The following is a 27,202-nucleotide window of genomic DNA, read 5'->3' as shown; positions in this document are numbered from 1 at the left end:
TATACACTTTTATCACAATTCAATTGACAACGGAAGAGAGCACAGGATTAGCTTCTTTCTTTAAAGAAAGCTTCTATTCATCTGGGAAATTTACCGTACAATCACAGTTTTGTGAGGGAAATGTCATTGTTGTTGTTCGTGAATTCACAGGCAACAATACCAAACGTTACAAGTCAATAGTTGACACAATGTAATGAAATATAATTGTAAAATACACCTTCTAATCATCATGTTGTATACCACAAATGCTAATATACACGAACAAATTTATTTTCAAAATAAAAAAAAAAAATAGTGGGTGATGGAAAATTTCTGACTTCATTTTTGGAATCAGCAGATGGCAATACATAAGAAACACTCGAAATTATTTATTTAACAAAATCATTGTTGACCAGTGTAATCGAAAATATGCTATATATATCGATACTAAGCCTATGAAATACTCGGGGTAGGTCCTATAATGCATCTTTTCCGTCTTTTATTTTTCGAGACGACGATGATAATGAAAAACCGTCATAACCTTGACTTTGTCCACCACAAATACAACTCCATCATCGCCGAGATTCGAACTCAGCTCCGCAGTCGTCTTAAACCAGCACTCTGCTAACTAAACTATCAGGCAGCTTCCTTAGGGCCTAACATTCCAAACAATACTTCAACATATGTACTCCTAAATGGTGATGATGGTGGTGGTGATTATTATAATTATAATAATGATGATGATGATGATGATGATGACGACGACGAGAATATAAAAAAAATTATGCAGATGTTTTTAGAATTACAGAAAACGCAAGAATGTTTTGTTTTATCAGCTGATAACTTCCTAATAGGATGGTGACGAGTTAACTATAGAGAATCGATGGAATGATAGAAACAGAATTAATCCAGAAAAAACTGCCCTAAAACTGTTCTTACTACCAAACTTCTATGAACTGTAAAGCAACTGGATTATAAGCTGAATACAAACTAGACGAGAAAATAAATCATTTGGTTAGAACTGAAAAAAAATAAACTGAAACAAATCTCACTATTAAAGTCAATCTATATGGGTTTTTAGGATATTGACAATTATTCGAGGAAACAGTCATTGACGAAAAGAGATTGAAAAGGGTATTATACACATGATAGGCCTATATATTTTGTGACAATATTACTTAATGATTCTGTAGACCAGTTCATTACAAGAGATGCATTATGACACTGATGACTCAGATTCTTCCGTTGACTGGGGTACTGATAGTGACAGTGACCCAAACACCAACATTGGTTCTAATGACGACTACAGCAATATTCTATTCCTGCAGACCAAATTAAAGCAAAACAACCTAAGAAATTCATACCATAAAATTATTTATTATGTAAATATTACATTTAATTTGTCATTAGAGATTTTAAAAGTTATTAAATTTTATATTAATAGAGGAAAGTGCCCTAAACCGGACTCCTTCCCCTAAAGTGGAACCCTGGTCTCCTGGCTCTGCATTCTCCTGAACTCTAGCAGAACTAAGTGCAAATAGTAGTTTAAGTTTCTACCACTCTAGCGGAGCACACATGTTGCCCGCTTCACTTGCTGCTTATCACTCCACCATTACGTGTTTTGACAGTGGAAAAAGTTTTTACATTATGCTACATTTTTCGTTATTTCTCCTAGATATTGGCAGATAAGCCATTCGACCTATATATATATTCTTAAATGGTAAGGTTCAAGGTTAATGTTTATCATTAAACTATTTAATTTAGATGTTTGGTTGAAAATTTATTGAGTTAACAAAGTGTGCATTGCCAGTAGGAAGAAGGAAAGTCGGACGACCTAAATTGAGATGGCTGGATGACATTCAGGCTGACCTAACAAAAGTTGGAATTAGAAGATGGAGAACACGAGCATTAGACAGGAGTGATTGGTCGGATGTTCTGAGGGAGGCTAAGGCTAAACTACAAGGGCCATAATGCCGATGATGATGAAGATGATGATGATGATGATGATGATGATGATGATGATGAACAAAATGTTGGCTATAGTCGCGCAAACCGGACCCCCTTCAGTTGCCTAAACCGGACCCCTTATTTTTTTCATGTTTAAAGTCCGCCTGTATTTGTATACACTCTTATTCTCTTGGAATTCTGTTGCAAATTCCAAGAGGATAATGGGAAAGGTTGATCAAAGGAAGAGAAGTCCGTCTAAAATGACTAGGGTAGAAGTTACTGGCACAGTTCGGAAAGAGTATAGGTTGGAAGAAGGCCAGTAAATAGTTTAATGTTCAAAAACAACACTTATGAGATTGTTCAACATGAAGTACAGCAACTTACACCTGAGGAAGCAGCAAAAACAAAAAGAAGCAGACCTACAGTTTTGGGTAAAAATCTTGAAGAAGAGCCAGTTCACTATTGTCTTGCTATGGAAGCTTCTTTTTTTTTTGGGCTTACTCGTAATGACTTACGAAGAATGGCCATACAATTGGCAGAGAGAAATAACATTGAACATCCTTTCAAAGACGAAATTGCTGAGAAAAAGTGGGTAAGTCTTTTTCTTAAACGCCACAAAACCAAACTATCAGAAAGGAAGCTAATGGAACAACCTATAGCAGGGTTCTTGGGTTCAGCAAAAAAAAATACAGAGAAATTCTACAACCTTCTGGAAGATGTTTATGAGAAAGGTGAATTCACTCCTGGCAGAATTTACAACGTTGTTGAGAACTGCATTACTGTGGTACAATCTAAAGTAGCAAAAGTAATTGACCTTAATGATAAAAAGAAACAGATAACCCCTTGACATCAGGAGAACGTGAGGCCCTTATAACGATTGTTGTTTGCATGAATGCTAGTGGTTCATTTGTGCCCCCTTTACTAATTTTTTCGAGAAAAAATATGAGTGAACAGTTGAAAACAGGGGCTCCACCAGGAACAGTCTTTGCAGCACATCATTCAGGGTGGATCCAAATGTACTCCTTCATTCAGTGGTTTCGACACTTCGAGTTTGCCAATCCTACAAAGGAAACACCTGAGCTGATGCTCTTGGATAGCCACTTTAGCCACACACAGAATATTGACCTGATCGACTTGGCAAAAACAAATCATGTTACCATTGTGTCGATGCCACCTCACTCCTCACAAAACTACAACCTTTGGACAAAACTTTCATGGGTCCCCTCAAACTTCATTATAGCAAGAAAATCAGGCAGTGGTTAAGGCACAATGAACGTGCTGTCAGTGCTTTTGATGTAATGGACCTGTTTGGCAAAGCCTATATTAGATGCCAAACAGTTCAAATAGCAATCAATGGGTTTAAAGCAACAGGCAAATAACCCTTGAACAAGAAGCTGTTCTCAAATGCTGAATGCATTGAAGAGGCAAACAAGAAACGAGATTTCTCTTTCTATGAATCTGTGTTAAAGAAACAAAGAGCAGGAAATCAGAGCTTTCCAGAGAACAGAGAAGAATGTGATGTGGACGAACCACAAGTTATTGTAGAATTCGACCCAAATCAACCATCAACATCTTCGTCAGGTCAGGGCGTTCCTCTGTCATCAGCTACACTTGAGGATCCTCAGGGTTCCACATCTAAGAAATCTAAGACAAGTCCGTTTAACATCACTCCCATTCCAAAAATAAAAAGGGGATCTCGAATAGGGGACGAAAGACCTGCAGTTCTATGGTCATCACATCTACGTCTTATAAAGCCCAGTTGGTGGAAGCTAAAAAAAACCAAAGAAGTCAAGAAAGCTGAACAACAAGCATGGAATCGTGCTCATGGATGCAAAAGCAATCGCTACCAGGGACGTAGTTCAGCAGTATAGCCTTCAAGAAAAGGAAAAGGGCTCGTAAAAAAGCGTCTAAATTTTGAGAAAAATGTGAAAGAATCAAGCACTAAAGATGAAAACAGCGTGTCCTTTGGAACATCTGAATAGGATCTTCTCCCAGGAGTTTCCCCATCCAAAGATGATGATGATGCTTGGTGTATGTTTTCTGACAGAAAATTTTTGGAAGATTCTAAAGGGGAACTTTGGGTCATGTGCGTTATGTGCTTGCTGTGGGCCCATGTGGATTGTGCTCGGGCTGAAAAGGATGTGTACATGCCACACAACTTCTCTAAGCTCAATTGAAATTTGTTCAATACTTTCATGACCTTATGATAAATATTTACTTCTTTAGTTGTGTCCTTCATTGGTGCTAGAGACAACATTTCTTCAGTTACATTAAAATTGTTGTCAACTCCACGCACAAATATGCAGAACTAGGCCATGTCTGAAACATCCCCACTTTCATCGAGAGCTAAAGAAAACCACTTAAATTCAGAACTTCTTTTCTTTAAAGTCTCTTCAACATCGGCTGCCATATCTTCCACTGTTCTGCTTACCATCATAAGATTAAGGTTCACTTTAGAAACCAAGGATTTCTTGCCCAGTAATGTTCACCCGAATTGCACAATCAAAGACAAATGCTGCTAAACAACATTCTTTTCCATTCATGAGAGGTAGGCCTACTAATGGACTTCTTTCAATAAACATCATGATGTCACATCCTGCATTATCATTAACTTATACGTGTATGACCCTTTAAAAGTTACAATGATTTACAAAGTATGGGTGAAGCAGTGGCGGTTCCTCGGGGGAGGGAAGGGAGGAACGTCCTCCTCAAATTTTTCTTCTTTTGGAAGTAAATACCAAATAAAATATGTTCCTTGAAATTCAAGGAAGATTCGATAATTTTTAAGTTCACAGCTATATGAAAACCTCGGTTGATCGAGTTTTAAACAATGCGCTCATGTGCTGCTAGAAAACTGTGAGAAAGATGTGAGATTGTTTGTGTGGAGAAAAGTCAATCCATTCCTCCTTTACTGCAGTTAGCACACATAGACAACAGCGCACTAGCGGCCAGAGAAAGAAGCAGAGTTTTAAAGCGAGTAAATGAACGGAGAGGGAGGAGATCCTCCTCTGAATCAGCGCATGGGCAGGAAATAGAAACCGACTGCAACAAGCTCACTACCGCTGCCATCTAACGATCTTGCATTCAACCAGACTACAACACATCTAGGATGAGGCACAATAAAAAAAGTTTTAACGCAATGCTATGAAAGACACCATATAAACTTTTCTTAAAATTATAAATAAAAAATATTATTCATTGCACTTTATATAAGCTACTATTCATGGTTTGGAACTTTCAAGGATATTTGAAGTTAAAGTCGGGTTTATATAAAACAAACAGGAAGTAGTTCTATGTTAGTATCGCTGATCTTTTGGCCCCTGAAATTCACTTCCATTCATTGTGTACTAGACAGGGCAACAGCCAAGTTGTCAGTTTTGTACAAATATATTTGAAATTGAAAGTAGGTACTCCAAACTACATTATTTTTAACATAAAAAATTAATTGGCCACTGGCAACTTTGAATAATAATGGTAGTATGACTTTACACGAACTGATACGAGTATTCTTCAAAAGCATGTGATACTGAACTTTTAAAATGTACATGTGGCAACACAGACCACGTGGGTAGGTGCAGTGTTCTCGCTTTCCTCAGATTATTTTCCATTCTCATTTCCGCGGTTCCGATTACGTGTTAGTAGCTATAGTCTCTTCCAACACGTGTGATGCTGTAGTGTGCTCGAAAAATGCTGCGAGGTGAATTTCCTGTAATTGTTAATTTGTGCAATTATTCAACAATGAATGGAAGTGAAAACATTATATATTTTGTAAAATTTAGGAAACTCAGTTTACAAGAACAAATTATTGCTATACAGAAGGGAAGACAACCCCAACACTGTCTTACATGTAGGCCTATGCATGTTGGCTAATTTGTAGCATGTTTCATTCAAGAAGGTGTCATTTCGTTCTGTTATCTTCTTTCCTCCTCTTAAGAAATACACAGGAGCCGCTACTGGGGTGAAGCCACAGTATTTCTGTTCAGAAGAGACCAGACATAAAATGAGTGCAAGACAATTGTGTAATACATCATCATTAAAGCTTGAAATCTCTATTACTTAGATCCATGGGTAATTTTGCAAAAATGTACAGAATTTTGAAAGGGAGTTTGAAAATGTTTCCAGTGGTGTAATTTTTTGTTACGTATGGGACAAAGTTTAAATAATTTATTTGAAATATTTCTACCTATGTTTTCAAAGATAAGCCTATGTACTTAAAACTCTTTCATACCATATATTTACAAGATTTATTCAATTTAAAAGTTAGTGGTGTTCTGTTAAAAATGAAGACTGTGTCCCATACGTAACAAATTAATCGACATTTTTAAACTTTGTGTCTTGTTATCAATGCAGAAAAATTTTTAGTATTTATTTTTTAAAGTATGGTGTTATATTGTAGCTGAAAATACATTAACATAAAAAATGTGAGGTATGAAATAGGCATTAAATTTTATTTTAAAATCTGTTACTAATGGGACTGTTTCCTTAGATATTAAGGAAATTCCATTTTAGGGAGATATGTGTTCTGTAAAATTTGAGAATTTATCAGGTAGTCAGGTTGCCTGCATTATGGAGGAAAAGCCCTTATTATGGCTTCGGTATACATTATAGCAATTATATGTTGCTATAATTATATGGGCTACTAATTATAATTAGTAGCCCATACATAAAAAACTTGATAATTAAAAATATAAGTTTCATTACTTATACAATTTAAGTAGGGCTGCTTGAACTAATGTGATTTTGATCATTATAATAATTTAACTTGTGAAGAATGTTTTTGTTTCACTTGTTTGATTACCTAGTTATTTTTTTATTCACAAATATTGGCTACATAATTGTGAGGTTAAGAAGCAAAAATATTTAGGTACAAACTCTATTGTAAATGTTATATACTCTTCATGGTGTGCCATTATTATCCACTTGTAAGGTATGGCTCCTATGACAGTTGCAGAAAGAGTGAGAAAACATAGGCCGAAAAAAATAAAATAAAGAAAATCCAGAGCTTCGGGAAAGTGAAAAAAAGAAAGAAGGGGAGAGATTGAAAGTATATAGAAATACTTAGAGATGTAAAATGAATAAGAGAGAGATTGATGGAGAAAGAATTTGGGAAAGAGAGAGGAAGAGAGTTCAAAGAGAGAGAAAAAAATTACAAGCTGCTCAACCTCAGATAACAGTGGGATCAACATCAAAGTTTTCACCACAAATAATAGGCAAGGCATTCAAGTGGGTTGAACGCAATTTTCCAACATCTCCCACAAAACAAGTTCATGTTCTTTCCAACACCATTCAAAATCTGTCACCTTCAAAGGTAAAAAATACTTTCTGAAAACCTTAAACTCTCTTTGATCATCGTCATCACCTTCATAACAGGTAATAGGAGCTCCTACTCCGGTATCTGCTAACTATAGTTATTGCAGGGGTTTTTTTTATTAATTCGGTTTAGAGTTGCTTTTAGTGATTGGTTGAATATTTTTATTTTACTTATTTCTGGCTTGACAATGTTTATGGCTGGAGGACTGTTCCGATCTACAAAAGTTTTCCCGCCATCTCTTCACAGGTGAGCCACTGATCTTTTCCCTGTTAGTCTGTAGTTCAGGACCATTCGAGGAATCCTTGTTCTAGGCATACGCTTGACATGGTGAAGCCAGTTGTCTTGATATTGATGAATATACTGCAGTACAGTCATTCCATGTTAAACTGAGCCTGGACATTATTTTTTAAAGTTTAGTATTTATTTCTGGAGACTAATAATAATAAACCCTTATTATTTATATTTTACAGTAGAAATAAGTTCAACAACTTAGTTCACTATATTTGTGTCTATTTTATTAAAAAATGTGAAGTGTGCACAGGCTGAACTTCAGTGTGAAAAATGATCTATGTTGAGAGTCCTTGAATAGTTCCTTCTTTTCATCAATCAGCTGATTTGGTGTCATCTTATTTACAGAAGTAGTTTCCTTTCTCATTTTAGGAATTCATTCTAAAAGCAGATGAGGTAGATAATGAGTTCTAATTACATTAATGATAACAATTGTATGTGTCACACCCGTCTCAAAAATTACTCTGAAGTTTATTTTATTTAATAATTATAAACTATAAAAGAAATAAAAGTTTACAGAAGTATGGTTGAGTCACTGGTCAATACAATCTGAATATTACTTTTGTCTGTTTCAGAATTAAGACATAATAAAGCTCTGGTTAATGTCTGTCACACCCGTCCTACAGAATATGACTGATGTTATTAAACTTTATTAACTATTATGGAAAAGTGAATTAAATTAAATTCAGTTGAATTTTATAGGAAACTTCTGTGGTTGTATATGTTCATGTCATATAAGCTCATTCTCACAAATAAGGATAGTTTTTAAAAATATGAATGAATTTTGTTCTTGTTCCAAAACATAAGACATTTCAAATGCTTTTATTCTTATTAATATTATTCGTATATGAATAGGCCTACAGAAAAGTGGAGAACATCAAAACAAAATTGGAGAAAAAAACAATGAAAATGAACCCAAAGAAGTTTTCTTGTTGAAGGAAAGGGAGAGAGATAGGAAGAGGCAAGCAAATGCGAAGAAATGTTTATCTGCAGACATGAACAAACTGAAGGCCAAAAGACGTAAGGATGCTGAAAGGTAGAAGAAAGCAGTTGGCAAAGGCTGGAGATGGAACTCCTAAGCTTGGTTCTTACAAGTGTGTGCAGTCACTTCGTTTGTAAGGCGGTTAAAAGAGTGAAGAAGGTGCTTCCTACAAGCCCGAGTAAAAAACAGGCAGTTATTGAAAAATTTTTGGAAGAAAATCCAGATGTTCCAAGTACAGTGTTCAAGAAGAGGAAGAAATCTTGGAACGAGGTTCTGGCAGCTGAAGAAGATGGTGAAGTTAAAATTATGTGCTTGAGAGTGTGTAACAGAGAAACCACTCACATTTTTACAATTGATTAAAATGATGTGTCTTATGTTTCACATGAACAATTGATACGTATTCTTCCAGATCCAACTATAAAGATTACAAGAAACAAGACTCTATTATATGTTTTCTAAAAGTATTGATGTTCTTGAACAATCTTAGAACTAAGTACTACTTCAGTTGATTTCTATGTTTATGTTTGTTGTAATGTTGTTAAAATATTTTATTACAATTGCTAAGGTACTATTTAATTTAGTGCTCCCTAAAATCATATGGATCATTTTTAGTTTTAAATTTTAATTATTTTGATATACAACACACAGGGCAAATATAATTTCACAATGTCACACCCGTCCACCTGAAAAGGGTCACACCCATCCTGTGCATAATTATTTTTAAAATGTTATGATCCAGGTATAAATGTGCAATTATTACAGAAAACATGTATAACATTAAATAACTTTTAGTACCGGTACAAAAATTCTCAAGATATTTGTTTTATTAAGTTCACAGAGTTTTCTTGTTTTCAATAGAGGTGTTCACTGCAAGTGCATATTTTTGTCACACCCGTCCTCGGACATTTACGATGCTGCTATCTTAAGTATAAATAGAATTGCAAGATTTAATGTATTACACTGTGATGCAGGTAAAATCGGGGGTCAGTAAACTATTTAAAAATGTTATGCAAATGTCACACTCGTCCACATGGAATGGCTGAGTATAGGTTCCATTCCCAGTAGGAAGTCGTCATTTCTTTTATGATCCCATTTAGTGTATCCTGCTGTTCGGCACATACACTTCGTTTCACTGGCAGTTAATTCTATTTTCATCGCTTTTTGACGAATGTGGGTATGTTTCTGGACTAAAGGTTTCAAGTAATTGATTAACTAGCTGAACTTACTCGTGTTAATTATGTAAGTCTGTGCGGCTTACAGCTGTTTCGGTGCTTCATCACACCATCCTCAGAGCCTACTAGATCTCGGCGTCATCTCGAACTTCTCTGCCTGTTGTGTGGATGCGTTTGATTGATGAAAAGTGTTGAAAAGTGGAGTCAAATAGTGTGTATGTACTGAAATTGATCTGTGTGTTGAGAATTTGATCAGGGTGTGTTTTAGTGTGTTTGTATATTTCATATTGTTCTAGTGTGTTGAGTTTTTGGTTCTTGGGTTGTATATGTAGGATTTCCATGTCCGCATTTATGTTATTGTATGTATGGTTAGCATTGGTTATGTGATCGGCGTATGTAGATGTATTGTGTCCTCTGGTTATTGCTTTAATGTGTTCTTTGTAGCGTGTTTGGAATGATCTGCCTGTCTGTCCAATGTAGAACTTGTCGCAACTATTACATGTGAGTTTGTATACACCTGTGTGGTCGTATTTATTTGTTTGTGTTTTTTGTGTGTTGAGATGTTAAAGCAATAACCAGAGGATACAATACATCTACATACACCGATCACATAACCAATGCTAACCATACATACAATAACATAAATGCAGACATGGAAATCCTACACATACAATCCAAGAACCAAAAACTCAACACGCTAGAACAATATGAAATATACAAACACACTAAAACACACCCTGATCAAATTCTCAACACAGAGATCAATTTCAGTACACACACACTATTTGACTCCACTTTTCAACACTTTTCAACAATCAAATGCACCCACACATCAGGCAGAGAAGTTCGAGATGACGCCGAGATCTAGTAGGCTCTGAGGATGATGTGATGAAGCACCAAAACAGCTGTAAGCCGCACAGACTTACATAATTAACACGAGTAAGTTCTGCTAGTTAATCAATTACTTATAATCAAGTGTTAAAAGTAATGTATGCAAGATTCAAAATGGACTAAAAGTTTCATTATACTGTTGATGATGCCTGCAGATTTATTGAATTTAAAAATTTTTTGAGAGATATCTACATGATGTAGAAAGGAAAGCTTGCACCCAAGATAATTGAATTCATTAACTCTTTCTAAAATGTTGCCATTTATACAAATTTTGCTTCGTACAGGTTGTTTGCCGCAGAATGCCATTTGTTTTTTTTTTCTGTGGATATTTCCATGCGATATTTATCAGCTATTAATTTTAAACTATAAACTGATCGTTGTAAATCATCTTCTGAAGTAGCTAGCAAAACCAAATCATATGAAAAAGTCAGTACGTTCAGACACAAATTTTGATTTATAGTTCTATGACCATGTCTTGAGTTTCTAAATATATATAAATATTGAATAAGGAGAGTGAGAAAGGACATTAAACTCTATTTGATAAGTGATCTAAAGGAAAGAAAGAAACGGAGTGATGCACTAAGTGAAGAATAAAAGTGTGAAGTAGTACAGTTCTACAGAAGGGATGACATAAGTAGAATAAGACCAGGAAAGAAGGAATATGTTTCTGTGAAAAAATCTTGAATCTCAAAAGTGGAAACAAATACAAAATCATATTTTAGTCGTGAAAATTCAAGAGGCATATGGTTTGTTTAAAAAAGATCATAATTTAAAAATAGGATTATCTATGTTTAAAACACTGAGACCATCAGAAGCATTTCCAGCATCATGTAAAGATCGCAATGTATGCAAGTGCTCATGTGAAAACACAGAAATGCTTGTGGAAGGACTGAATAAAATAAATGTCAATATTTGCACTTCCAGCTGATGAAACTGAGATGATTGAATCCAAAATTCAAAATTTGGTATGTAAGGCATAATCTGAAACAATCTTTTAGTTATTATTAAGTTAGAATAACTTAATACTAGTGTGTCTCATATTATGTAACCAAACACTTGTCCCATATGTAACTTACACTTCTCAGAAATTATATTTTTGTGATTGGAACATGTAAAGGAAAATCTTTGATCTGATAGCACATGTTAAGTATATATTGTAAAGTTATGCTCAGTACCAAAAACATTTAACTATAAGTAATTTCAGAAAAAAAATGAAGTGGAAATAAACCAGTTAACAAATGCTGATTTCCTACTATCCCGTACGCAACAGGTAGGCCTATTATTATTATTTTTTTTTTGCACTGAAATGAGATTTTGGATTCCTGGCTTTGATATAATGTAAGGAAAAGTATTCTGTTGAATTATATGAGTCTGTATTTTTAAGGTGAATCTTCCTTATGGCACAGGCAGTATAGGGAATTAAAAAAAAAACCTGAAAATGCCTTAGTTTTGTAGTATGGAATATTAGAAACTCGATGTGATCACTGGGAGAGCTGTGGGCTCACCCAACCCGCCCAAAATAGGTACCTTACTTATATAGGAAAACCGTCTTGCTTGAATGAAGAAGGCGGCCATATTTTGTCGTTGTGACGTAATTTTAGGTGGAGTGGGGGAATTATTGCAGTGTTGCCAACTGTGGTAAATGGCGCGCGTAGTGTGAGATCTGAACCTGAAATGGCGTGTGCGGGATGTGATATGAAGCTAATGGATTTCGCAGGTATACTGCGAAATACAGTAGAGTAGAAGGATTTTCTAGTTTCACACACTATTTTCAGACAGTCACTGGCGTGTCCAACTTGTGCTGATAACAGGCATTTGGTAATATGCAGGAACAACAGGTGTTATTATAGGTGCAACAAACACCACGGAATGGCACAAGATGTAATTTTGAACATAGTGCTAGACTACGTTCATTTGTGGGCAGAAGCAAGTTATCCGTTGAGCAAATTCTGAAGTTCTGTGTTCTATGGTGCCTGCTACCCAATCCTAGGTACAGAGTGCTACGAGAAGAAACCTGCATAATGGATAGATTGGCTACAGACTGGTCAAGCTTCTGTCGGGAGGTGTGCTTTGATTGGGTTTATGACAACAGGTGACAGATAGGAGGCCCCGGATGTGTAGTCGAAATTGATGAGAGTAAATTTGGACGCCGAAAATACAACAGGGACAGCTGCGTTGAGGGCCAATGGGTTTTTGGGGGGATAGAACGAGGAAATCCTGGTAACTTCTTCCTCGTCCCTGTACAGAACAGCAACGCAGAAACTTTTGCTAAATCTAATCACGCAGTGGATTCTTTCTGGCACGACTATAGTGTCTGACTGCTGGAAAGCTTATAATGTCTTGCAAAATGAAAGCTTCATCCATCTCCGTGTTAACCATTCCGTGGAGATTGTTGACACTGCCGCCAGCGGCGAGATTCACATGGAAAATGTAACACGTCTAGCGGGACAAATCTTGAACATTCACACCCAGAACATCGAGAGAAAGTGGCTCTCCGTCAAGTACTTGATGCCTGTGTTCGGCCAAAGGAAAGAGCATTTCGAGGGTTACTTTGCCAAGTCGAACTTCCCGAGGTCCCATCTGTTGTGTGAGTTCTTCAAAAGGGCGGCACTGCTCTACTCACTACAACCAAAAATGGGTAAGTATTACTATAAACGTAACCTTTCATATAATCTTACACACCTAATCTAACCTAACGTCTGAGAATAGTACACACTTAACCTAACCTAACGTCTGAGAATAGTACTAACCTAACCTAACGTCTAATAATAGTACTCACCTAACCTAACCTAACCTAACGTCTGAGAATAGTACAAAATGTAACGTAATATAACCTGTCAGAAAATACTACACACCTGTTCTAACATTACACACCTAACCAAACTTAACATAACCTGTCACCCAATACACACGTTATGTTATGTAACATTATACTGCACACCTATTGTAACATTCCTCACATTAGTTTCATTTCGTTTGCAGATATTGGCACCCCGCTACACCTATAGCCTGTCGTCTGCTGGAAATCGAGAGTCATCTACTGTACTCCAACCACGAGAAAGTCTCAGTGGAATGAGACGCAGCAGGGTAATGCTGTGAATGAATGTTGTCATAAGTGGGTACTCGTATCTCTATTGGCTAACTCTCACAGCACAAACGATAACACTGATACACACATATTTATACTATCCTAGTTACAAAATTAGATCACTGTTAATCTCCTGGTCTTTTAATCCCTCCATACAGGAAATAACATATGCAGGAGAGCGCTTGGTTTTTAAACTGACGTTATAACAGTAACATTATCTATCTACTTCGCTCCAATAGATGACGCAATAGTAAGCACATTCCTTTCACGGTTAATCTCCTGGTTGGAGAACAGTACGTTAGTGGAAGTGAAGTGAAAGAGAGAAATATGGCGACTCTGTTAATTACATTTCCTAAGTTGATTCTGTGTTATGTTTAAGAATTATTGCGTCATTGTAGTGATAATTGCATATATATTGTACAATAAAAATTGAAATGTGTCGCGGCTGTGATAAGTGTTCAAAATTAATTTCCAGCGCCACAATCCCAGTGATAAACGTGTGAATATTCGTTACGAGTCCGTTGGAAGTGGCTGTTGAAAACTCTAGATTGACCTTTTCAAAAACTGTAAATTATATTCCAATTCAAGAAAATGTATTGCAAAATGTCCCATATGCAACACACAAATACTGTGGCTTTACCCATATACAACTTCTCTGCGTTCTTCTCTACGACTAAACTAATGTAGCAGGGGCGGCTCTACAATAAGAACTGCAGAGCTGCAGAACCGCCATTTAAATGGACCTGTAAAATTAAAAATGTAAAACGTGTTTTTATGTAATCTAGTTCATTGTTTCATTTATTTTTCCAATTCATTCTCCTTCGATTCGAGATTTTATTGTCTGTAGGAGCCTTGAACTGCTGGAGAATTTTAGCTGTAGTGTACTTTTCGGATCTGTGATCGGCAGTTCCTGGAGCTCAACGCAGGGCAGTCGGCAGCAGAAAACTGGTTTTCTTCACCGCCCCATAAGACTGCATTGGAGCTGCAACCGAAGCAGATCTGTTCGAATATACAAAAGAACCGCCAACACCCTCATCTCTTTATGACCTGCGTTAGAATACACAGGCTTCTGGACTGCTGAATATCATTACAGTTCCAGTGTGTTATAGTACTGTGGGTGGTGTGATGTGATTAGTCAGTGTGTCTAAGGAAATATTTTATATTAAAAATGAATGAAATGAAATCCTTTTCGAAATTAAAGAGAAATTGCACGTTAACTTAAGAAATTAGGACGTCCTACACCAAATTTAAATTTGGAAATTTCTGGAAAAAGTCGAGGAAATCATGTAGCCTACTAGTCATTTTAATACCGACGTGTGTAATGGAAACGATTGGTTTTTTGCTGCGCTCATGAAAACGCTTTCTCCCCCACCCATACAGGAGAAAATACATGGACAAAGACCGGAGTGAAGGATTTAGTTAATTTGACTTAAAAAACTATAAGAGCATGAAAATTCGAAAACTCATTTCAAGTCAAACAAATTTGTCACTGTTAACGATATTAAAATATTCTAACACAGCTTGATTCTGCGTATTGGATTAACATTCAGAAACAAGAAGGAAATGTTTCTAAAGAGAGATATGGTCTGTCTAAAATAATTAACTGTGTGAAATTCTGTGCCGCATTTGAATTAGCGATGCGAGGACTTGCTGAATCAGGAGATTCAACAAACCGCGGTATATTTCTGGGCTTGACTGATTTTACTCCACAATTAGATTAGGCCTAAACTTCCAAAGACCATTTATAGGGCTCGTCACAATTGAAAGGAATTATGAAAACAATTCAAAATTAATTGCTGGATAGCAATAAAATTATTGGAAATTTCTCTTCATTGCCACCAAAACATGACGCAAAAAGTTTGATGCAAACTATCTTAATGGAATATAGGTTTAACGGAAATTCAGTCATAATTGAACAACATGAATTAATTTTGCTGGTTAATGGCGGGGCTAACGTAATGCGTGGGAAACACGGAGAATTTTTTATGTGTCCCACAGCTCATTTCTTGCCTAGGAATTAAATTTAATAATGCAACAAACATGTTCAGAAACTGGTCAAGTTACGATACTTTATTGCAAGTCTGTGGGAACTTCCAGCTCTCTGTTTTATAATTCCGTCTGCCGGTACGGGTATAGGCTAGAAAAGTTGACGTAAAGAAATTCGATAGGAGTTAAAAGCGTTCGAACGATAGAAAGTTCCTGATGGTTGTTCATTCAGGTATCAATGTATGGGGCACATCTCCACTACGTAACTAGTGCCAGGTGGGATAGGTGTAGCGCACGTAGTGGATAGGGCGCGCGGATCGTTGGAGTACAATTTCGGGTGCACAGTCAACTTCGAGAAGGGGCTGTAATTACACGCGTTATCCGATTTAGATGCAATAAACAGCATGCGTTTGTTAAATACACTATTTTTCATGCAGAACTGCCAACCTTTATAACCGCGAGCCGCTACTGTAATGTAGGTAACTTAACATAATTATTTTAAATGTAGTAAGTACTTTAGCCAATGTTGAAACTTAAGGCAATCTCACACTATATGCTCCAATGTTGAAACTTAAATTAAAACTGCTGAAAACAGTCAACACTACGTACTTAAAGAATTGTTTTCTTTTATATTCTGGGAGAGGACCCTTTGGCAATCTCACACTATATGCTCCAATGTTGAAACTTAAATTAAAACTGCTGAAAACAGTCAACACTACGTACTTAAAGAACTGTTTTCTTTTATATTCTGGGAGAGGACCGTTTGGCAATCTATGTTGTGAAGTGTCATGGCGGACGAGATTCATATTTGCTTTGATAACAATGGTGTACAAACGCCGAACGCGAGAACGGCAGCAATTATTGTGAGTACAGCGGGATATGAACAGTGTTGCCAACTCAGAATTTCACGTACCGCTCAACAAGCTTTAAAAAACTGCTAAACTGTAGTTAAATTAATAAGAAGAAATGCGCACAAGTGTCCAAGAGTTGATTTGTTGTAACTCTTTGCTGTATTCACTAACTGACTTGATTCTGTTCTTCCAAGTCGTCTATCTTGTTATTGGATAGAGTTTTGGTTGATTGTTTACCCTTCCTCTTCGATGACGTAGTATGGTTGTGATGTAGCGTCTTTGGTTCGGCCCGTGCTGCCAATTCTACCGATTATTTTCCAACTTTCTTAATTTTAATCTTTATTACAGAACAAACGTCAGATAAGATCGCTTAGAGAGTATCCTACACATAACATCGACAAAGCACTGTCAACAATGAGAACAGTAAAAATTAAGCGAATGCGAAAGTGACAAGTTTCTTTAATTAATTGCCTTGTAACAATGGAAATATAAATTTCTGTCTTCGACTCTTCGATATTTCCCTTTCTCGCTCCTCATCGACAATGAACAACTGTTATTTTAAAATGCAGATAAACCAACCTTCTGTTTCTGTAGTCTAATAGTCGTTTTCATTCAGTCATTCATTACACATTACATCAGATACTAAGAATTTCAGGTCAGGTGAAGGAAGTGCAAATCGGAATGGGTGACAGTTGACTCGGATAGTAATTTTTCCCAAGCATCAGCTAGGCCTAGTAGTTCGCGAAAGAAATTGAAGTATGTCCAGTCCTATAAAGGAGAATGGGAAAATATTCCTGATTTTAAGGGGTGGTTAAAACCAAGCAGAAAGGGGAAATATTATGGCTATTGCAAATGTTGTGATAAAGACATTAAAATAGATTCCGGTAAAGATGCCCTTATGAAACACAGTGCATCAACTCTAATGAGGAATTGCCGACAACCAACAATCAGTCAATGTTTCCGGACATGGACAGAAACAAGAAGTTAGAAGAGAGCGCTAAAGAAGGTAAATCATGCAAATCAAGATTTCAGGTATAACTCCCTGTAAAGTTGATTTGAATAATTTCGAGGGAAAAATTGTTCCGGAGCCGGGTATCGAACCCGGGACGTTTGGTTTAACGTACCAACGCTCTACCACTGAGCTACTCGGGAACTCTAACCGACACCGATCCAATTTTTCCCTCTATATCCACAGACCTCAAAGTGGGCTGACAACCGTCAAGCAACCAACTTCGAGTGCACACTAACTCCGTGTGACTTAAATTGTGGTTTTCTGTTAACGAACAGTGACGTGTATCGGTGTCGGTTAGAGTTCCCGAGTAGCTCAGTGGTAGAGCGTTGGTACGTTAAACCAAACGTCCCGGGTTCGATACCCGGCTCCGGAACAATTTTTCCCTCGAAATTATTCAAATCAACTTTACAGGGAGTTATACCTGAAATCTTGATTTGCATAATACACGTCACTGTTCGTTAACAGAAAACCACAATTTAAGTCACACGGAGTTAGTGTGCACTCGAAGTTGGTTGCTTGACGGTTGTCAGCCCACTTTGAGGTCTGTGGATATAGAGGGAAAAATTGGATCGGTGTCGGTTAGAGTTCCCGAGTAGCTCAGTGGTAGAGCGTTGGTACGTTAAACCAAACGTCCCGGGTTCGATACTCGGCTCCGGAACAATTTTTCCCTCGAAATTATTCAAGGTAAATCATTTTTAAATAAAGGAATAACTTGCTTATTCCATTTTTGTATGTTCGGTTAAAATACAGACCAAAATAACAGTTAAACGATATACAAAAATAGGCTGCATAAATTTAATATAATATGGAACGGAACATAATATTTATATTATTAGTTATAGGGCAGCAGCGAAGCGTGACATGACTGTTGTGTATGCTGTTCCGTTATGTAGTATTATTACTTACTATGGTACCAAATACAAATACAAGTTTTTTTTTTAATAAAAAATACAAATAATTTTTATAGCATCACTTGTGACATGAGCTTGCTTTTAATTTTGACATTACAAAATGCCGATTTTCCTTCCAATCTACCGATATTTTCTCCCTCGTCTCCCGAAATTGTTCCTTACAGGTTGGCAGCACTGGTTCGGCCACGGTCGGCAACGTTGCTGGAGAGCCTATCCCGGTATTTCGCGTTGGCAATCTATTTATTTGTCTATGTTCAATGTTGGCAATACTCTGCGATGGCGGTATGATTTAGATGGTTGGTGGTTGCTGTGGTGGTGCTTTTAACGTGCGCGGCAGTTGGTGACATAACTTACGGTAAAACATTGAAATATTTCGATCATTCTTAGGAGACTATACTGCAGAATACCACGTAAGGTACTTATGTCGTTTTTAATCGTTTTATTGTTAGAGAGAGAGACCCCAACATTTTGGGTAGCTGTCCCCCCCCCCCCTTTTTAAAGGGTAACCATTGAAAGGTTCAGCCTATCGATCAGTCAATAAAAATACAATTTAATTTGGTCAATGTTACTTATGTTCCGCCCACTATAGAGACATAGGCCAATTTTACATATATTTAGTATAACTTGTTGCTTCTTTGACAGGTTAGGTTTGGTTAGTTTAGGTTTTTGTTATAGCCTACCTTGCATTTACGATTATAGCGCAACATTGGCAGTGATAAAAGTGAAATATTCGTTCAGTGGGCGTTGGGTACTCTACATTCACCCCAAAATCGCCCTAAATAATTACGTACCTTAGTTATATCCCAAAATCTGCGTGAATGAAGAATACGGCCATACACGTTAATGTGACAGTGGGTTTGAGTGTCGCCAACATAGTAATAATACTACACATCAAATGAAACGTAACCTAACCTCTCACATAATACTACACAACTAATCAAACCTAAATTAACCTGTCACATAATACACACCTAACCCAATCTGTCACATAATACTACACATCTGTAGTAACATTCCTCACTTTTAGTATCATTTCGTTTGCATGTATTGCCAACCGTGTCGGGAGCCATCTAGTGGAAGTGGATCGTAATGCCAGGAAGAAAATAGGCTATGGCGACTTGCATAATAATAATAATAATAATAATAATAATAATAATAATAATAATAATAATTACATTTAGTTCAGTGTATGATTTGTGATAGGCTATATTAAATGTGTTAATGTAGTGATAATTCCATATACAGGTATGAATATAGTACAATAAGAATTGAAATGTGTTGTGGCTGTGATAAAAGTATTGAAAATTGGTTTATAGCGCCACATTGGCAGTGATAAAAGTGTGCAATATTCGTTCAGTGGCCGGTGGATACTCTACCTTGTATACTCTATCTTGTCCACTAGCTATCCCCTAATCATACCCTCAAACCCTCTGGGCTAAGCTAAGCCAAGATAACTTAATCTTTTGTAGGAGAAATAGCTAAGCGCATTTGACGCCCCAGTAGTTATAGATGATAATAGGCCACCATTTTGGACAAAGCAGAGTATCCACTGGCCACTGAACGAATAGGGCGAGTTGGGTGGACATATAGCTCAGCTCTCCCAGTGATCACATGAATTTCTACTAATCAATACCATAAATCGAAGGCATTTTCAAGTATTTTAGCAAGTTCCTAAGTAACCTTGCTGAAAGTGTTGTACCCGTATAAATACTGTGAAAGTGTAAATATTATGCACCATATTTCTGACGCACATTATATAAATAATATCTCACTCATTGCATTATTTCTTGTAACATGACCTCACTCACAGACAAAACAGTAGGTTGTATACTAACAATGAGAGCAATTAGAGGTACTAGCGATCGTCTCTGCCATTCACGTGATGCAAATTTAACTTGGGGGCGTAATACTAATCAATACCATAAATCGTAGGCATTTTCAAGTTATTTTAGCAAGTTCCTATAGTGCCTGGGACATAAGTAGGCCTAATCTTTACCAGTTCCTGTAGTGCCTGGTTCATAAGTAACATTCACCGAACTACTTCTTGGAGGAAAGATTAGATTATTAGATTAACTTAGCGGTAAAATCAAATAATCAGTCGTTGTTTTTCCAGACCAATAGGAGATCGATGACGCGATATATGACGTCATTCAAGATGGCAATACTTCAAAATATGAATTCAATCGGGGGCTGCTGCCTCTCGACACCCTCGTTATTTCCACTTTCCTTTATCCCACCCTACACTACATCATTGCACTTCATTCCTGACATATTTTCCTCTACTTCTCTCTTCTCCCTTTATTTACTTTATTCTATTAACTACTTTATATTAAATTGGAATACCGGACTCACCTTTGAATATGCCGGGATTCGATCCTAGCACCTTTCATTTAGTGAAGCACTATCATAGGCATTATGCTACGAATTGGTTTATGAATAAGCCCTTAAAAATTATACTTGCGCACAATTAACATCAAATACTTCCAAAGGTACCGGTATCTATACTAATAATAAATCTGTAGCCGAAATTTTTCTGGTAATTTTCGATTTTCCAAAAATAATTGGTCCTAACATATATAATTAATAACCCTGAAACCGAAAATCGCTTTTTTGAAATTTTTGTTTGTATGTATGTATGTCTGTCTGTCTGTCTGTATGTTTGTTACCTTTTTACGCGATAATGGCTGAACGGATTTCGATGAAAATTGGAATATAAATTAAGTTCGTTGTAACTTAGATTTTAGGCTATATGGCATTCAAAATACATTATTTAAAAGGGGGGTTATAAGGGGGCCTGAATTAAATCGAAATATCTCGCTTATTATTGATTTTTGTGAAAAATATTACGTAACAAACGTTTCTTCATAAATAATTTGCGATAAGTTTTATTCCGTGAAAAATTTTGATAGGACTGATATTTAATGAGATAAATGAGTTTTAAAATTAAAATAACTGCCATCTAAGGCCGTGTAATGAATTAAAAAACAAATGACTTCGTCTATAAGGGGCCTTGGACAGCAACAATCGAAAGCTATGAAAGATAGCCTACAGATAATGTTTCTGTGTTTGTATGAAGTAATATCGGATAATTAATTATTAATTCACCATTGGAAAGTGTAGTTTCTCTAGATGGACATAATGCTATAATGTTATTACAGTAACTTCTGAGTGAATCGAGGACAGGTAAGATTAAAATAGCTTCTTATGCACAGAAAACTTGATAGGCTATTCTGTACATTCGTTTCCTGTATTTCCTAAAATAATTTTTATGACCAAATGAGTGGTCTCTGGATCAAAATGATCGCATTTTAATTATGCAAATACAATTTAAATTAAGTAACATAATAAACGATTTATCCTTATATCAAACACGAATGTTCCCTGGATCAAATGTCCTATTTTAATTATGTAATTACTTTATATTTATTTCTAACGGGTGCAGCGGAGCGCACAGGTACGGCTAGTTAAAAATATGACTTTATTATTATATAGGTAATAGAACTGAATTAATTAGTTTGCTATTAACCTTACTACAGTTAATATGGTAAATAGATCACGAATTAATTAACTTATATTGTACAAGGAACTAATATGCAGCCAATCCATTTGTAACGGATTCTACATGTTCACACCTTAAATCCCTTTTCTTCTAAAAAATAATTCAGTTTTAAGAAATATTTTATAATTCTCTGATTATATGGAAGCCAAACATTCATTCTGAAAAATTTTGTTTTACAGTTCTTAGTTATAAAGGAGACTGACTGTTTTTAGCTGCTGTAACGGATGCTACCGCCTCTCTGTTAAATTCATGACTTACCATTATTCTCACTGAAAGTTCAGGTTCTAGGATGAGGTTAACAAATTCATCTCTTTCTTGTTTATATATGAAGAATTGCACTTCATTTCTTTACAAGAATTTTTTAGAAATGATGAAAAGGTAATTTATTAATGAATTTTATACAGTGTAACGGATTCTACATTCAATTGTAACGGATTCTACAAGTCACTTTGATATGTAGCTATGGATCTTTTATGAAGTATAAGATAGTAAAAAATTAATTTTTGAAGTGTAGTAATTTAATATTTACTATTTGAAATTAAATAAATGAACTTTGACAATAAATTAAATTATAAAGTTTAAAGGAAAAATGTATAGGAAAACAATGTAATACTGTTGGTGAGATATAGCATACACTAAAAAGAGTTTTATTTTTGTGTACAAAGAATTATTAGCTGTTTTTAGTCTCATTAATACTTTCAAGGTTACTTCTCAATATAACATTAACATCGTTGTGAAACTCTTACATTTAAGCTGTGCTGTTGAGTCCTGAAATCAAATGTTGGGAATATTTCTACAATTTCTCCGAAAAAAAAAAGTACTTATCACTTAAATTTGTTATAAACTTATACCATACACTAAAAATAGCTTTAATTTATATTTACAGTCTCATTAATATTTACAAGTTTATTTCTCATTAACATTAACGTCTTTGTGAAACTCGTGCATTACTCTATGTCCTTGAGTCTTGAAATCAGGAGTTGGCAATATCTCACCACAACATATCACTTCGTCATTTGGGAGCCATATACAGCATGCCCTTTTCTTTGAAGACTCAGTGGTAGGACTGAATACATTTTGTACTTTTTTTTACAGCTTTTCTTAAAGTGCTGGTACATTGGTAAGACCCAAAAGCCTTTTCTGGTTTTGACCCATCTATTGTCTTATTTTCTTCTGCTTTCTTTTTTCTATATTTCCTCATTGCTTCTCTCTTTGCCCGTTTTAGCATACCATCCAATATTCTATCTGACTGACGCCTTACCTTTAATTGGTCCCTTTTACTTTAATCCCCCTAATGACAATAAAGTGGTGAATATTAGGACTATTACTGTGGATATTTCATTCCCTAATTGATTAATAAATGAAATTTGATGTGATCTAACGATTGTAATGAATGTTAAAGTTAGTATTGAATAGATTAGAAAGTAAATGAATAATATATTTTCTCCAATATTTATAGCTACTAATATTCACCCTATATGATTAATTGAAGAATATGTCAAAATTTTTCGGATTGAAATTTGGTTTAATCCACCAATATTTATATCTCGATCTTTCTTCAGATATTCAGTCCATTTTTTTTTTATCTTCTTTCTTCTTAGCCCTAAATTTCAGCTTAGCCATACGATTATTGTATTTACTGTGATCTGCCATGATTCTGTAGGAAATTAGGCCAACTTTGCTAATGTTACTCTGCGGTAGAATGTTCCATAATCTGAAAGAATGATGTAACGCCTATTCCCCATCACCCATTCCCTATAGTATGCGGATTCGACACCTCATAAAGAGCTTAGTTGCATCAGTCTTTCAGATTTACCCCAGAATGTGATTGGGAGGAGGTGGGATAGGTTATGCATTAGATGTATGGGTTGTGTATACAATGGCAACATGTTTCAGGAATGTTAACGAATCTGTGATTATCGTACTTATCATGTGTCAAATTGTTTGAATTAAATACATAATTTCACATATGAGGATTAGGATCATCTCTGACATGACAGTACCACGTAATAATATCCATCTCTTACGTGTCACGTAGGAAACAATTTCATGGGAGCTGAACACTGGGCAACTGTACAATTTCGGCATAAGACCCAATCTTGCACTTAATTACATTTATAGTATCATAGCACAATACCGGTAATAAACTTACTAACCTTGATATATACCAGTAATCCATCTTGTGTATGCTGTAACTGTCACATATATAACTAAGCGCTATTGTAGATGTATCATGTATGTGATACTGTTGACTTGGCCCTGATATTTTCCTGAACCAATAAGAGGCTGCATGTAATTTTAACTTTCTACTTCAGCTGTGGGTAATTCCATGGAAATGAACGTAACATTTGAAAAGCAATTTGCAGCACATGTTTACTGAAATGTTGCAGATGGAATGTTTCTTTCCCACTTTTTGCATTAGACATGAAAATTAAAAGTTCCTCAGTGATGAAAACATTGGTGATCTCTCCTGGATAATGAACTTTGTCATATGACAACATACCAATCGCCAACATTCAATAACTTGTTTGTGTCAGGTTGGAGATTTTGTGAAATATCTCCATGGTCAGAACTAGGATCTGCTGTCTGCTCTGATAATGAGCAAAGGACATTATGGATGTTGCGTTTTCGTCATCAGTATTGTTATATAAAGCAATGAAATTATGGCTATAACATTGAATGCCTCAGGCTTTCAAAATGCCATAGATTGGTGGAACATTCTTCCATGCCACTCCCAGAAGAACAGCTTCCTGCTCAATTTCTGATTTTGACATATATTGTGTGCTTACAGTGTGATTTTCAACAAGATGGAAGAAGTACAAAGCATTTCTCACAACTGCTTTTCCTGCAAAAATGGACTTCCAGACTTCTCTTTTCAAAGTAACTCCAACTCCATCATGGGGGGGCCTTTCCATGATAGGATTCAAAGAAGTGCCATGTGTCCAAAGAAATCATGCTTGCCAAAGTATAGCGATTTTTAAAATATGTGGCAGCCCCATCAATCCAAATAAATAATTATTTCCACAGTTGCCTGAGAAGTTATTTCAGAAAAATGAGGTATAATCTTCCTGTTGAAAACAGCAACTTCTGTAGAAGTGTGATTTTGAACAGCTAAAATCAGAGCAAAACTTTTACATTTCAGTTCGTCATCGATATCATCCCTGTAATATATGACAGATGTGTAGATTGTTACAGAGTATGTGGAAATGCCAGGTGTAATCCAATGTGCTGCCATGACTTCATGTTAATGTTTATAATAAAAAGTTTTCTGTAAAGTCAGTCAGCATGATGATTGTGCCAGGTTGTAAGTTTTCTTTCAGATGGCAAAGTTTAGATACTTGTCTGGATATATCATACATGTGACTTTTCATTTTAATGATCTGACTGAACAGTTCCTTCTTAGCTTCTGTTAATAAGCCAATTTGTTTCTTCTCCAAGGATCCCTTACATCACTGGTTTTATATATATATATATATATATATATATATAATAATTACCTATTCTTCCTGGTTATCTTCAAGTTCAAAAGACTGAATTTGTGACTTTAAATGTGATCTGTTCAATGAAGTTATCACCACTGCTCTAGCATTCATTACAATCAGAGCTTTTCATACAGGAAGAGGATTCAGTATTGCACACCAAAAAATTCATCACTGCTTGTAAGCTGTTTCTGTTTATATTATGAATATTATCAACCATTTCCTTTAATAGTAATTTCATGTTCTCACACTATGGACAACAGCACACTTCCTGCCATTGTGATCCAAATGAATTGGACTTCATCTAGTCGCAAGCTGCAAAATGTTATTGTTGTTTTCTAATGTCAGGTGTTTGACAATAAAGTCATTTGACCTCTTGCACTCCAATATTTTTCAAATATATTGTCATGGTCAGCCACTGAAGCACAGATTTTGAGGTGTTCCGAATCCATTTCTTGGTTCGAGTTGCACAATGGGCAGTTAGGAGATTGATATATTCCAATTCTGTGCAGGTGTTTGGTCAAACAGTCATGGCCTGTTGCCAATCTAAATGCAGCTGCAGACGATTTGCATGGTAAATCGGGAATTAAGTCTGGATTATGATGCAGAGAGTTCCATTTTTTCCCCTTGAGATTGTGTTATCAAATTTTGTTTGTTGAAGTCTAAGTATGTAGATTTAATAAATCTTTTCACAGAGTAATATGTGTGTGTGTGTGTGTGTGTGTGTGTGTGTATCTAATGCTCTGGATTTAACAATGAAGTCATCATCCTTCTTGCTTCCCAATATTTTGATGGAAGGTCCACAAATGTCCTAAGAGTTTCACAATTAGCCAGGTGCTCCATCTCCATGTCCTCTTCTCTGGTGCACAGTAAGCATTTAGGTGAATTCAGTACTCCAATACGATGGAGGTGTTTACTGAGGCAATCATGACCAGTAATCAATCTAAACATGGCCACGGCAGATTTTCGAGGTAGATCAGGAATTAGTTTTGGATCTTACAGAGTAATATGTAGATTTAGTAACAGGTCTGTAAGAAGCACTGCTGCCATTTGCTAAAGCATCCGCATTCTCGTTTCCCAGGATTCCACAATGGAATGGTATCCATTGGAATACAATTCTTTTATTGAGTGTTATTAATTGAGAGAGCATTTTAGTTATTTCTGCTGTTTGAGATGAAGATGTGTGTCTAGAGACTTAATAGAATAGCTGCTTTGGAGTCTGACAATATAACTGCATTTTTAAATTTGTTGATGTGGCATGGAAGATTCCTGAGACTTTCACTTATTGCAATGATTTCTCCATCAAAACTTGTTCTATATCCAAGAGATCTATAAAGTGAGAAGAGACAGCACGTAACACCTGCACCGGCACCTTGTTCCCTGGAGATCAAGGATCTGTCGGTGTATAAATGAAGCCAGTTTTGTGGATGGTACCTAATATTAATTGTCTCTAAAGACAATTGTTTCATTATTTCAGTGTTTACTTCTGATTTCAGTATTTCTGCTGTTAAATTTAGATTGTACTGTATATTTAATAGAGTTAAAGGGTTTGGTTTATTTTGTAAGTTTTCTTTTAAATTCGGGATGTTGATTTTCTGTTTTAATTCTTGAACCATGGATATGAAACTTTTTTGAGTTTTCAATCTACAGAGAGGACTGTATGAATGCCAATTGTTTCCTAGTAATCTGATAAGTTCTTCATATTGGATCAGTGCTTTTTCTTCTATTGTCATTTTGATGCTGTTA

At 35.9% G+C, this 27,202-nt stretch overlaps 1 protein-coding gene and 2 long non-coding RNA genes across 6 annotated transcripts in view; 2 read left to right on the top strand and 1 right to left on the bottom strand.

Annotated features, from left to right (window-relative positions):
* Positions 1-19,464, bottom strand: part of LOC138701424 (uncharacterized) — a 33,880-nt gene extending 14,416 nt beyond the window's left edge. Inside the window, exon 1 of one of the 2 annotated variants that reach the window (XR_011332553.1) lies at positions 19,210-19,464. This is a non-coding gene — a long non-coding RNA (uncharacterized lncRNA). Of the gene's footprint in view, positions 1-5,771; positions 5,926-19,209 lie in introns of those variants that run through there. The other variant, XR_011332554.1, reaches the window with a different exon arrangement.
* Positions 11,918-14,442, top strand: LOC138701425 (uncharacterized). Its single transcript, XR_011332555.1, has 2 exons — positions 11,918-13,208; positions 13,553-14,442. It is a non-coding gene; the product is annotated as an uncharacterized lncRNA (long non-coding RNA).
* The window catches only part of LOC138701422 (PC-esterase domain-containing protein 1A-like), a 166,834-nt gene continuing 158,241 nt past the window's right edge, over positions 18,610-27,202 (top strand). The window contains exon 1 of one of the 3 annotated variants that reach the window (XR_011332551.1): positions 18,610-18,833. The gene's annotated coding sequence lies outside the window, so the exon portion shown is untranslated. The remainder of the gene's footprint in view (positions 18,834-27,202) is intronic. The other 2 variants (XM_069828290.1, XM_069828288.1) reach the window with 2 other exon arrangements.

Source organism: Periplaneta americana, chromosome 6 (genome assembly GCF_040183065.1).
Source record: "Periplaneta americana isolate PAMFEO1 chromosome 6, P.americana_PAMFEO1_priV1, whole genome shotgun sequence".
In the NCBI taxonomy this organism is placed as follows: Eukaryota; Metazoa; Arthropoda; class Insecta; order Blattodea; family Blattidae; genus Periplaneta; species Periplaneta americana.
The sequence above is the reverse complement of the archived record's forward strand: the minus strand, read 5'-3'. Positions and strand labels throughout refer to the sequence as shown.